At 42.5% G+C, this 13555-nt stretch overlaps 1 protein-coding gene and 1 non-coding gene across 2 annotated transcripts in view; both read left to right on the plus strand.

Annotated features, from left to right (window-relative positions):
* rbm20 (RNA binding motif protein 20) overlaps positions 1-13555 on the plus strand; it is a 169708-nt gene that overhangs the window by 59572 nt on the left and 96581 nt on the right. The window lies entirely within an intron of this gene.
* On the plus strand, positions 13011-13083 carry trnaa-ugc (transfer RNA alanine (anticodon UGC)). Its single transcript has one exon. It is a non-coding gene; the product is annotated as a tRNA-Ala (tRNA).

Below are 13555 nucleotides of genomic sequence, written 5' to 3' on the forward strand. Positions count from 1 at the left end.
GTGTATGGTTTAGTTCCAGAGGAGCTGGGCTTGGCTAACTTATTTCTAATAAAAGGCAGTAGAACTGCTTGCTATTGCCAGCAAGTCTAGCGATTATCATTAAGCAGCAGACAGTGCCCTCTGTAGGAGATGATGCTGAATGATTATGTGATGCAAACCCATTCAATGTTTTCTTCATTTTAACTACGAGCTGAATTTTTCTGCCTTTCTTAATTTTAAACAGGGAATGAAAATCCTAAGATTAATAATTCCCAATGACTGAATCCATTACCTGGATTTATCAGTGATACAGGTCAAATTTGGGATCTTCACTCCTTTTTTTTTGCTTAAATCAGCAAGGCTGGGATTTTGATCTGGGAATGAATTATCCAGGATTGTATTAGAACTATTTTAAAACTTATTTTTTAAACTGAGGAGCACATTAAGCATATCGATCCCCAGGAGATCAAGTTCTGAGAATACATATTTCAATGCACTGATGTGATGAAATGATCTGTATGGATGGCAGGCACAGTAGTGTAGCAGTTAGCGTAATGCTATTACAGCGCAGGCGACCCGGGCTCAATTCCCGCTGCTGTCTGTAAGGAGTTTGTATGTTCTCCCCGTGTCTGTGTGGGTTTCCTCCGTGTGCTCCGGTTTCCTCCCATATTCCAAAGATGTACAGGTTAGGAAGTTGTGGGCATGCTATGTTGGTGTCGGAAGCATGGCGACACTTGTGGGCTGCCCCCAGAACACTCTACACAAAGATATATTTCACCGTGTGTTTCGATGTACGTGACTAATAAAGATATCTTATCTTTTCTTAGAAACAAAGTTTTTTCACTGTACCTTGGTACATGTGACAATAATAACCAATTTACCAATTTACATAAATGGTTAGGATGACAAATATTTGCTTAAATCTTCATTGCAAGTTTTTTAAACAAAACTAAAAGATGACAACTTACAATGGAAGGATCTTATTATGATGTTATGTTGGAGAAATAGTACTTCATTACCACTCAAGGATTGTAATTGAAGAGTTTGTTTTATCAGCAAGTGGGAGAATGACCTTGTATCTGAATTGGTTGTGTTTATAAAAAGGGTTTCTAAAATACAGAATGAATTATTCTGTCTGGTTACTGTTAGGCAGAATACCAGAGTAAATGCATTGGATCTGAAGCACCAGTTATCCTGGTCACAATGCACAGGGCCTTTCATTAACTGTGGGATCTGATTCCCATCTTACAGCCTATGGTCTACCATTAAACCTCTGGAATCTGACTCCAGTCTCACTCCCTATCATTAAATCTGTGGTTCTGATTCCAGTCTCTTTGTCTGTGGTCTATCAATAAACCTCTAGATATGACTGATCTCACTGCCTAAGGTCTTTCATTAAACCGTGGATCTGACTCCCTTAACAATGAGTAAACTTCTGGAACTGACTTTGCCTCATTGCCTCTCGCCCTATCATTAAACCTGTGAATCTGGCTCCTATTTCATCCAAATTAGAAGGCTGTTGATTCAAGTCCCGTTCCAGAGACATGAGCACAGAACTCTTGGCTCTTGCTCCAGTGCAGTACCAAGGCAGTGCTGCACTTTCTGGAGGTGCATCTTTTGGAAGCGATTTTGAGGGAAGTCCCTTCTGTTCCTCTGCTTTTCAAGGAGGTCAGAGGAATTGTCCCAGCAAGCTGCCTGGGGTTTACCACTCAATCAACATTACTAAAAACAGATTATGTGACCTTATTCCTGTCTGTGTGGCCCAGCTGAGCTAACATTTCAATTATAACTAAACTTCAAGTAAAACTGTTCCTCCTCTGCTATGTCATGTTTTAAAGTTATCTTGAGGGCATGTAAAATGCCGTATGAATAGCATTTCTCGGCTTTGTTTTTATCAAGTACGGCAGGGGACCGGGTGGAGTCATAACAGAATTCTATCGCTTTCTTTATCTATGTTAATAATTTTGAAGAAATGCACTTCCTATGACACAGAAGGAGGCCATTCAACCCATCAGTTCCAGCAGAGCAATCCCATCAGTCCCATTGCCCCTTCCTTATTTCCCTCAAAACCTGCAACTTATTTTTTCCCTCACACACCCATCAATTACCCTTTAATACTTCTGCTACTTATCTAGACTAAGGCCATCACAGTTGTGTAAGACATTGGTTAAGTTGCAGTTGTAGAAGACATTGTACAAGACATTGGCGAGGTCTCATTTGGAATATTGTATTCAGTTTTGGTCACGCTGCTTTGGGAAAGATGCCATTAAGCTGGAAAGAGTGCAGAGGAGATTTATGAGGATGTTGCCTGGTCTCAAGAGATTGAGTTATGGAGAGAGGTTGAGCGGTCTCGGACTTTATTCATTGGAGCGTAGTAGAATGAAAGGTGATCTTATAGAGGTGTATAAAATCATGATGGGCAGAGACGGTGAATGCACACAGTTTTTTTCCCAGGGTTGGTGAATCAAGAACTAGAGGGCAGAGGTTTAAGGTGAGAGGTTTAAGGTGAGAGGGGTGAGATTTAATAGGAATCCAAGAGGCAACTTTTGCACTCTGAGAGTGATCTGCATATGGAAGGAGCTGCCAGATGAAGTGGTTGAGGCAGGTACATTAACAACATTTAAAAGGAATTTGGGCAGGTACGTGGATAGGAAAGGTTCAGATGGATTTGGGCCAAACTTGAGGAAATGGCACTAGCTTTAGATGGGCATCTTGGTTGGCATGGACCAGTTGGGCTGAAGGGCCTGTTTCCATGTTGTTTGAGTCTATGACTCTAAGGGGTAATTTACAGTGGCCAATTAATCTACAGACAGGACTTTGAGACGTGGAGGAAAGCAGAGCACCCAGTGGAAATCCAGACGGTCACTGGGAGTCTGGGCAAACTCCGCACAGATAGCATGCAAGATCAGGATTGGACCCAGGTCCCTGGAACTATGAGGCAGCAAAAATTGCTCCCTCACCACTGTACCACCCATCAAGAACTCAGGTGGGCCAAATTGTGCTGCTGTATTCAGCTGTTCTGAACACAACCACTGCCATTCAGATGCTCCCATGTAAGGGAGTGCCAGGATTAGCTATAATACCAGTATGAGCTGAGTGACTTGTGCTCCATCACTGACTGACATGTGGACCATGGTACTTGGGACGTCCACCTCAGTGATCCTATAACAGTCTCACCCGGTATGAGATTGGAATTCCTGCTCACTTAAATGTGATCCCTGACCGGGAGATTAAGAGAAATAAAGTACAATCTGCTTTATTAATTTACTGTAATGTTTTAGTTAATTTTTAGTGCTTTAATGTATTTTTAATAATTTTATTTTCCACATTTATCATTGGTATTATACTTTTTAATTATTTAAAGCAATTTAATATTTCATCATTATGTTTTAAAACTCTTAAAAAGCCTCAAAAGATTTTCATGGGAGTTGGGGATCTTCCTCCCCAGCCCCACCCTCAGTCCCAGTCACAGCTACTGTCAAAGGCTATCAGGGTATTTTAGGGGCAGCCCCTCAGTAGAAAGCTGCCTGAGGACTAATTGCTTCCAAGCCCTCATTGCCTGATGCCCAGGGATGGAAAATCAGTTCATGTGGTGGGTGGCGAGTTTGGGTGGCCAGTCAAATGCAGCTCACTATCTTTGCAAGGCTGTACATTTGGAATTTAAATTTGACTGCTTTTGGAAGGGCTCATTATGTTGGAGAGGTGAAATAAACATGCACATATTATACACATATGTGCATACACATATGTCTTTAATATGACATTAACTATTCTGGGAGAGGCCCCCATGTAACTACTGGACCCCACCATAATTTCCACATCCCTCGGTACCCTGAAGTGGCGAACATATCGGGGGAGAAATAAATCTTTTATCTGTGAGTTCCGTGCACAATTTAAGATAAGATAAGATATCTTTATTAGTCACATGTACATCGAAACACACAGTGAAATGCTTCTTTTGCTTAGAGTGTTCTGGGGGCAGCCCGCAAGCGTCGCCACACTTCCAGAGCCAACATACCATACCCACAACTTTCTAACCTGTACATCTTTGGAATGTGGGAGGAAACTGGAGCACCCGGAGGAAACCCACGTAAACACAGGGAGAACTTGCAAACTCCTTACAGACAGCGGCGGGAATTGAACCCTGGTTGCTGGTGCTGTAATAGCGTCACACTAACCACTACATTACCATGCAACTTGGGAAGCCAGATCAAAAATTGGAGCTGTCTTGAGGTGGATGTAGGTGTTATTTGAAGGGGATACCATGAATAATGCACAAGCAAGGAAAAAATAAAATAGAGAGGTGCCGCGCACATTTGTTGATGTAAAAAACCGTGACAGAGTCAAAAGGTGTTTTGCTTTTATTCGACGGAGACACAGAGACTGCAGTCCTTTTCCCTCACAGATGCTGCTCAACCACTGAGCTCCTCCAGCAGATTGTTGCTTTTATTCAATGAGGATCTGCCCTCACTGTCAGCACAATTTCACCCAAAATACCAGCATCAAATAGTGAACATATGGAAGGAAATTTCTGTTCTGAGGGAACAATTTCCAAAGGGCATAGCTTCTTAGTAATATTGTTCTGTGAATGGCTGTATTGCCGAGTTTGCAAAGTTGAGATTATCAGCTATGTCATCAGACCACGATTCCAAGAATCACACTCGTTTTCAGGTCCAATACCATATAAGACTCCAGCAATGACTATCTAAATGGGACCAAACTTTGAAGAGATTGCAAACAGCTTGGCTTAACTCCACAAGCCACACAGGAGCAAACTCTGCCACTGGTTTACAAATTAAAAATGATTTGATTGACACAGGGGTTTATCTTGTAACTGGCTGTCCTGGTACCTGTGGTAAAACAGGGGAAAAGCAGTTTCAGTAAAGATACCCAATATCTCTATCTATTGGTATTGGTATTGGTTTATTATTGTCACTTGTACTAAGGTACAGTGAAAAACATGTCTTGCATACCGATCGTACAGGTCAATTCATTACACAGTGCAGTTGCATTGAGTTAGTACAGAGTGCATTGAGGTAGTACAGGTAAAACAATAACAGTATAGAGTAAAGTGTCACAGCTACAGAGAAAGTGCAGTGCAATAAGGTGCGAGGTCACAACAAGGTAGATCGTGAGGTCATTGTCCATCTCATCATATAAGGGAACTGTTCAATAGTCTTATCACAGTGGGGTAGAAGCTGTCCTTAAGCCCGGTGGTACGTGCCCTCAGGCTCCTGTATCTTCTACCCGATGGAAGAGGAGAGAAGAGAGAATGTCTTGGGTGGGTGGGGTCTTTGATTATGCTGGCTGCTTCACCAAGACAGCGAGAGGTAAAGACAGAGTCCAAGGAGGGGAGGCTGGTTTCTGTGATGCACTGGGCTGTGCCCACAACTCTCTGCAGCTTCTTGTGGTCCTGGGCAGAGCAGTTGCCGTATCAAGCCATGATGCATCCAGATAGGATGCTTTCTATGGTGCATCTGTAAAAGTACATTATCTGTACATAACTGTCAAAAATGCAAGTCTACTTGGCATTTAAACCCTGCCAAATTTCTGGAATGCTTCAAACATTCAAAAAATTAAAAATTACAAGCATTATTAAACATGAAAAAGCCCAAATCACTTAAAATGCTAGAAAGTTATTAAAACAATTAATTGACTGAATTAAATCAAGAAAATCAGAGATTACTTTGTACAAAGCCTTGTCTCCACACTAGTCTCTTCCGCTTTGGATGAATGAGCGGATTTTTCTTGGAACAAGCTCATCAGGCCAGGAAACATGTGGAGATTTGTGCCAGTGACGGAATCAGTTGTCCTGAGAGTACCAGTCACTTTGAGACTTCAGCCTTCCCTCATCAGTAAAAGCTCCCAGATGTGAGGGGGACTGCTGGACTTTATGTCAAAGATCTGGGCCAATTTTTTAGGTCAATTGTGTGTCATGTTGCTGAAAGTAAAAATTGTTAAATGTAGAACAGGAAGAAACTAAGTGCTTGGAACCTGAATCATAGTCATAGAGTCATAGAAAGATACAGGAAGGAAACAGGCCCTTCAGACCACTGAGTCCGTACCAACCACTAACCACCCAATTACACTAGTCCTACATTAATCCCATCTTTTTTTTATTATTATTCTCCCTACATTCTCATCAACTCTCCCCAGATTCTACCACTCACCTACACACTGGGGGCAATTTACAATGTCCAATTAACCAACCAACAGGCTGGATGTGAGAGGAAACAAGAGCACCCTATTTGATGAACAACTATTTGTAGAATATCTATTTGATGCTCTGTGGTTGGGGAATCAAGAACTAGAGGACATAGGTTTAGGGTGAGAGGGGAGGGATTTAATAGGAACTTGAGAGGCAACTTTTTCACCCAGAGGGTGGTGTGTATATGGAATGAGCTGCCAGATGAAGTGGTTGAGGCAGGTACATTTAACAACGTTTAAAGGGTACTTGGACAGGTACATGGATAGGAAAGGTTTAGCGGGAAATGGGCCAAATGTGGGCAAATGGGACTAGCTTAGATGGGAATTTTGGTTGGCGTAGATTCCATGCTGTATGACTCTATGACACTGTATAACTCTCTATAACACCTGGAGAACATCAAACTTCACACAGACAGCAGCTGAGGTCAGGATCGAACTCAGGTCACTGTCGCCGTGAGCCAGCGGCTCTACCAGCTGTGCCAGCGTACCGCCAAAGTGAGTGAGCAGGATAAGCAGCTGTATATCTCCTCCACAAATCAGATTGAAGGATCGTGTTATCAACAGCCCAAGGACTGAGAACAAAATACCATGTCAGGTACAGAAAGGCCATTCAAGAAAGGGAAAGAAAAAATGGATTAAAAGAGAGGTAGGGAAAAAGAGACAGAAAGGAAAATTACAGAAAAAATAAATTTTACAGTTAAAAAAACTCATGACAATTAGAATCAGAATCAGGTTTATTATCACTGACTTATATGTCGTGAAATTTGTTGTTTTGTAGCAGCAGCACAATGCAAAGACATAAAATTACTATTTACAAAATAAATAACTAGTGCAAAAAAAAAGAATAACAAAGTAGTGTGACACAAGGAATGAAAATGTTACATTTCAGAACCAGAAAGGTTGATGGTTACAATTAATACATCCATGTTGCTAGACGTACACTTAGACTTGAAATATCCGGAGTTTGGCTTCTGTGGCGAGTTTGATTTGTACCTCCCATGCAAATAAAGCAACTTTGCACCTTTTTACAGACAGGAAGGACATTTTCATAAAGCTAACAGTGAAGCAGTGAAACCTGGTCAGCAACGTTTGGATTTTCTTATTTAATGGCACATCTGTACCTTGACTGAAGTTGTTATACTATTTCTATATAAATGATATAAAGTACTTCTAACCTCATCATTATGGTGAAAGGAAACTCTGGGCTTTGAAGCTAATATGAAACACAGCTCTTCTGATGGGCTGACCTTTTTCTTGAAGACAATGCCTGTTCAAACTTCCTGCCCCCGACCAGACTGATTACGTTGGCTAAATATAGGTCGTTCACACTGTGAAGGTCTGCTTGTTTCCCTGTGCAGGACATGAATGAGCCCTCTCTTTTGCCTCTTACTAAAATGCTCCACCTTGTGTGACTGCCTGCTTTAAACTACAAGGTCAACAGGAGTTCAGGGATCTGTCACAACAAGCCAAGCAGTCTGCAGACTTACCCAGTTGTTGCCCATGTTAGAATCCAATTGCTTTCGATAGGAAAAGCTCTCTCAGCAGTTGTGAAAGCTGCAGCCATGGCACATACTGGAGTTCACAATCAACACCAAGACTTCATGGCAGTCTGCTGAGTGACAGGCACAGCATGCCTTAGGTGATAGATGGAATCCTTCTGTCACACAGCGCAGGTGGTATACTGTTGACCAGCTGAAATTCTCCCATGCAGTTCTCAGAGAGAAGACACTCCTGTGTGTACTTCTATCCTCTTGAAATACTCTCCAGTTCTCTCCTGCCCTCATTTAATTATTTTCCTCATGTTTTCTACTGCTACATCTGAAAGCAGTAACTTAATTTGGGCCAAATGGCATTTGACGATCTTCATGTCATTAAAGGAAGTTTGTCAATCCTGACCTGATGACCACGTGTAATTTACAGATCAGTTTGGCAATCCTGTGGGGGTCTTCCACCCTCAATACTTTAGTGCTGAGACTGATTAGCCTTCCAGCTATCGCATGGCTGATATTAGCTGAGTCAACACATAGTGGAGATTGAAATTGGGGCCTAAATATTTAGTAGTTTTGGATTTACCCTCTGAACCATCTGCAGAGATCCTGTTTATATAATTTTAATTGAAGGCTTGATGGGAATTTCCTCCAAAGTGCTCCCACTGATTCATCAGAGAGGTAGCATTAGGCAGTAGTCAATCCCCTTATGTGCATGAACAGGGAATGCTCTGCAGTTCCAGTGCAATGGTGAAGGAGCAGGAGAATCTCCATGGAAATTCCCAGTGTCACTGATATATCAGTACAGGAAATGTTTCCTTTGGTTTTACAGAGCTCATATGTTAAGAGTTTGTATGGGAGTTAATTAAATCCATTAACACAGGGCAAACTGCCACTCTAGGCTTTGAAGTTGATGTCATCATGTTACCTAACTTTCCTTCCATTACAGTACAGAGTGAAACTGAGGTCAAGATTGTCCATGGGGAAAGAAGGTAAAATAAATGTTTAGTCACTCTAACGTCCCCCTAGTGTGTGACTCAAGAAAGATCACACGAAGGCCACTCCAAGGTTGTCCTGAAATCTCCAGGATTTACAGATCAACCTTGCGTTCATTGGTGTAGGCATAGAGGTATGAATAGTTGTTTCTTTTTCATTTTCTTTGAACACATTAGTTACCTGGAGATATAAGTCTGAATCTTACCAGTGCAACTAGGGAATTTAAATTCAACCTTCTAAAACATAAGAACTGGGAGCAGGAGTAGGCCTCTGAAGCCTACTCTGCATTCAATGAGATCACGGCTGATCTAATCTTAACCTCAGCTCCATTCTCCTGTCTATCCCCCATAACCCTTATTCCACTATAGACCAATAATCCATCAATCTCAACCTTGAATACATCTAATGACTCCACCTTCACAGCATCCTGGGGCAAAGCATTCCAAAGATTTACAATCCTTCTGTTGAAGATATTCCTTATCAGCTTTGACTTAAATGGGCATCCCTTATTCTGAAACTATGCCCCTTAGGTCTAGATTCCCCTGTGATGGGACATATCCTGCAGAGAGTTGTGGACACAGCCCAGCACATCACGGACACCAGCCTCCCCTCCTTGGACTCTACCTTTACCTCTCGCTGTCCTGGTGAAGCATCCAGCATAATCAAAAATCCCACCCACCCGGGTCATTCTCTCTTCTCTCCTCTTCCATCGGGTAGAAGGTACAGAAGCCTGAAGGCACGTACCACCAGACTTAAGGACAGCTTCTACCCCACTGTGATAAGACTATTGAATGGTTCCCTTACACAATGAGATGGAGTCTGAGCTCACGATCTACCTTGTTGTGAACTTGCACCTTATTGCACTGCACTTTCTCTGTAGCTGTGACACTTTACTCTGTACTGTTATTGTTTTTACCTGTACTACATCAATGCACTCTGTACTAACTCAATGTAACTGCACTGTGTAATGAATTGGCCTGTACAATCGGTATGCAAGACAAGTTTTTCACTGTACTTCAGTACAAGTGACAATAATAAACCAATACCAATACCAATACCAATAGCCTCTCAACATCTACCTTGTTCAATCCCCCACAGAATCACCTCTTACATTGACATGCACCAATGACTGAAGGGCCTAATAAGACAAATTTTATCTTGGAATTAGTAATTGCGACAATGAAATCATTGGATTATCATAAAAACCCATTTGGTTCACTGAAGTCCTTTTGTGAAGAAAATCTATCAGCTTTACCCAGTGTGGTTTATATATTGAAAAAGAGATACTCAGAGCTTTTTAAAAAAGGAATTGAATGGGTGCTTCAGGGAAAATAACTTCAAAGGCTACACAGGGGAAAAAAATAGAGTGTCTTTGAGAAAGAATAAGGAGGTCCCGGGTTTAAATCTCACTCTGGAAACTTGAGCAGCAAAACCCCGGCTGATGTTCCTGTGCAGTACTGAGATAATAATGTGTGGTTTCTCAGCTTGTCCTTTCAGGACCAAATAAATGATGCCTTGCATTAATTGGTCATTGGTTTACTATTGCCACATGTACCGAGATACGGTAAAAAGCTATTGTTTGCATGCTATCCAGACAGACCATTCTATTAATAAGTACTTTGAGGTAGTACAAAAGGAAAAAGAAACAGAATGCAGAATATAGTGTTACACTTACAGAGAAAGCGCAGTGCAGGTAGACAAATAAGGTGTAAGGGCCATGATGAGTTGGATTGAGAGATCATGAGTTCATCTTTATCGTACAAGAGGTCCATTCAAGGGTCTTTATAACAGTAGGATAGAAGCTGTCCTTGATCCTGGAGATACGTGTTTTGAAGTTTTTGTATCTTCTACCCAGTGGAAGGGGGGAGAAGAGAGAATGATCAGTGTGGGAGGAGTCCTTGATTATGTTGGCTACTTTCCCGAGGCAGCAGGGAGTGTAGTCAGAGTCAATGAAGGGAAGGCTGGTTTTCATGATAGACTGGGCTGCATTCACAACTCTCTGCAATTTCTGTGGTCTTGGGCAGAACAGTTGCCATACCAAGTTGTGATGCATCCAGGTAGGATGCTCTCTGTGGTGCATCTGTAAAAATTGGTGAGGGTCATCGGGGACATGCCAAATTTACTTAGCCTTCTGAGGAAGCAGAACAGCTGGTCTGCTTTCTTGGCCATAGCATCTACATGTCTGGACTAGGACAAATTGCGGGTGATATTTCCACCTGGGAATTCGAAGTTCTCAACTATCTCCACCTCAGCACCATTGAAAGAGATGGGGGCATATACTCCTGAAGTAAATGACCAGCTCTTTAGTTTTGCTGACATTGAGGGAGAGGTTGTTGTCTTGACAAAGGCAAGTGCATTACCCTTGATGTCCTAGACCAAATGTATTCCTCACACAGAGACTCAATGGCCCAAATGACCTCCTTCTCAATGATAGTGATACTATGATTCTAAATATAATCGCTGGTATATTTCAGGAAACACAGGAGATAATTTGCACAAACAGCAAGCTCACACCAACAGTAATGTGATTAAGATTAGAAAATTTTTATTTCAGTCTTAATGGAAGGATAAATATTGCCCAAGATACCAAGGTTTGAACCTTGCTCTTCTTTGTGATAGTGCCACGAGATCATATATTTCTCGCTGAAAGGACAGATAGACCCTGGGTTTAACAAACCAGCTGAAAAGCAACACATCACTTACTCAGTATCGCAGAGCCTGTAATCTTGTGTTCTAGTCTCCAGCGTGAGACCTGAACCCAGGACCTCCTTATTCAGAGGGAAGCAGCTACCCACTGTGCCACAGCTGACACTAATTGGGAAAGGCTCCTAGAAACACAAGCAAGGTTCCAATTGCAAACGAGAAATGCAGTAAGCAAAAGGTATCACCTTGTCCAAGAGCTGGAGTGACAGGTTTGATGAACAAGATCAAAAATCATGGCAGGCCACGCCTAAGAAGTAAAAAGGCTAGAGAATCAAAGCTCAAATTAGATATAAGATATCTTCATTAGTCACGTGTACATTGAAACACACAGTGAAATACACCTTTGGCGTAGAGTGTTCTGGGGGCAGCCCGCAAGTGTCGCCACGCTTCCAGAGCCAGCATAGCATGCCCACAACTTCCTAATCCATACGTCTTTGGAATGTGGGAGGAAACCGCAGCACCCGGAGGAAACCCACGCAGACGCGGGGAGAACGTACAAACTCCTTACAGACAGCGGCTGGAATTGAACCCGAGTCTCTGTCGCTGTAATAGCGTTACGCTAACCACTACACTGCCGTGCCTACTTTCATCATTCCAGAGCTGGAAAGATGTATGGTTTACACCATAAAATACATGGATATGAAGCACTTCCAGTGTTGTTCTGAGGTACTGTGAGATGTGCTGTCATACAGTCATACAGCACAGAAATAGGCCCTTCAGCCCAACTGGTCCATGCCAACCAAGACTCCCATCTAAGCTCATCCCATTTGCCTGCATTTGGCCCATATCCTTTTAAACCTTTCCTTTCCTTGTACCTGCCCAAGTTCCTTTTAAATATTGTTAATGTACCTGCCTCAACCACTTCCTCTGGCAGCTCATTCCATATAGTGACCACCCTCTGGGTGAAAAAGTTGTGCCTCACGTTCCTATTAAATCTCTTTCCCCTCTCACTTTAAACCTATGCCCTCTAGTTCTTGATTCCCCAACCCTGGGAAAAAGACTGTGTGCATTCACTCTCTCTATGCTGTCTCTCATATGAGTTCCTAACGTCGAAATTAAGGATCCCACAGCACAACTGGGGGATGTTTTCTTGGTATCTCAGCTGAGATTTTTCACTCAATCACCATCAGCATGAACAGGTCACTTCATCAGTCGCTGTGCCTCCGTGTGTGAAAGTGTGCTAAAGACTTGCTTTATCCCAGAATGTGACAACAGGACTTGAAATTCCAAGTGTGCAGAAAAGGACCAAAGCAATCTTTTTGGGCTCTATAGCAAAGCATTTGCTTACTTGCTAAGAAACAGCAATTATAGAAATTCAAAGAGCAACTGGGATAATACACTATTAAAGGTAGGCCTCAGACAGAAGGTTGAAAGTAATTTTGAGGAAATAAGGTACTGGAGATAGTTTTTCAGTAGTTTCGGCAGTTGCTCTGATGTGGTATTGGGCTGCGTTATCGTGCTATTGCCAGGATCTGCAACCTGGGCAGGAAATCTTTTTACAGAACTTAGTTTGCACCATTTGTTGTGAAGATATCACTGGATTGATGAACTTCAAAAACACAGGAGACACAAGAGACTGCATATGCTGGAATCTGAGGCAAAAAAAAAACAAGCTGCTGGAGGAATTCAGCTGGTCAGGGAGCATGTAGCTCAGTGGTAGAGCTCATGCTTTGCATGTATGAGGTCCCGGGTTCAATCCCTGGCATCTCTAGAGGTTTAGGGCAGGCACGGGTAGTGTAGCAGTTAGGATGACGCCATTACAGCGCCAGCAACCCAGGTTCAATTCCGGCCACTGTCTGTAAGGAGTTTGTACGTTCTCCCCGTGTCTGCGTGGGTTTCCTCTGGGTGCTCCGGTTTCCTCCCACATTCCAAAGATGTACGGGTTAGGAAGTTGTGGGCATGCTATGTTGGTGCCGGAAGCGCGGCGACACTTGCGGGCTGCCCCCAGAACACTCTACGCAAAAGATGCATTTCACTGTGTGTTTTGATGTACATGTGACAAATAAAGATATCTTATCTATGGAGGGAAATGGATAGTTGACGTTTCGAGTCAGGACCCTTCATCTGGATTTGGAAAACATAAGCAGCTGATCTTTGATTTTCTGCTGTGGATTCCTGTCGTTCACAGGGCTGCACAGTGGAGGTCACTCCCATTCCACTGCTGTGTAAAATATACCTTTGAG

This window comes from Pristis pectinata, chromosome 12 (assembly GCF_009764475.1).
Source record: "Pristis pectinata isolate sPriPec2 chromosome 12, sPriPec2.1.pri, whole genome shotgun sequence".
Lineage (NCBI taxonomy): Eukaryota > Metazoa > Chordata > Chondrichthyes > Rhinopristiformes > Pristidae > Pristis > Pristis pectinata.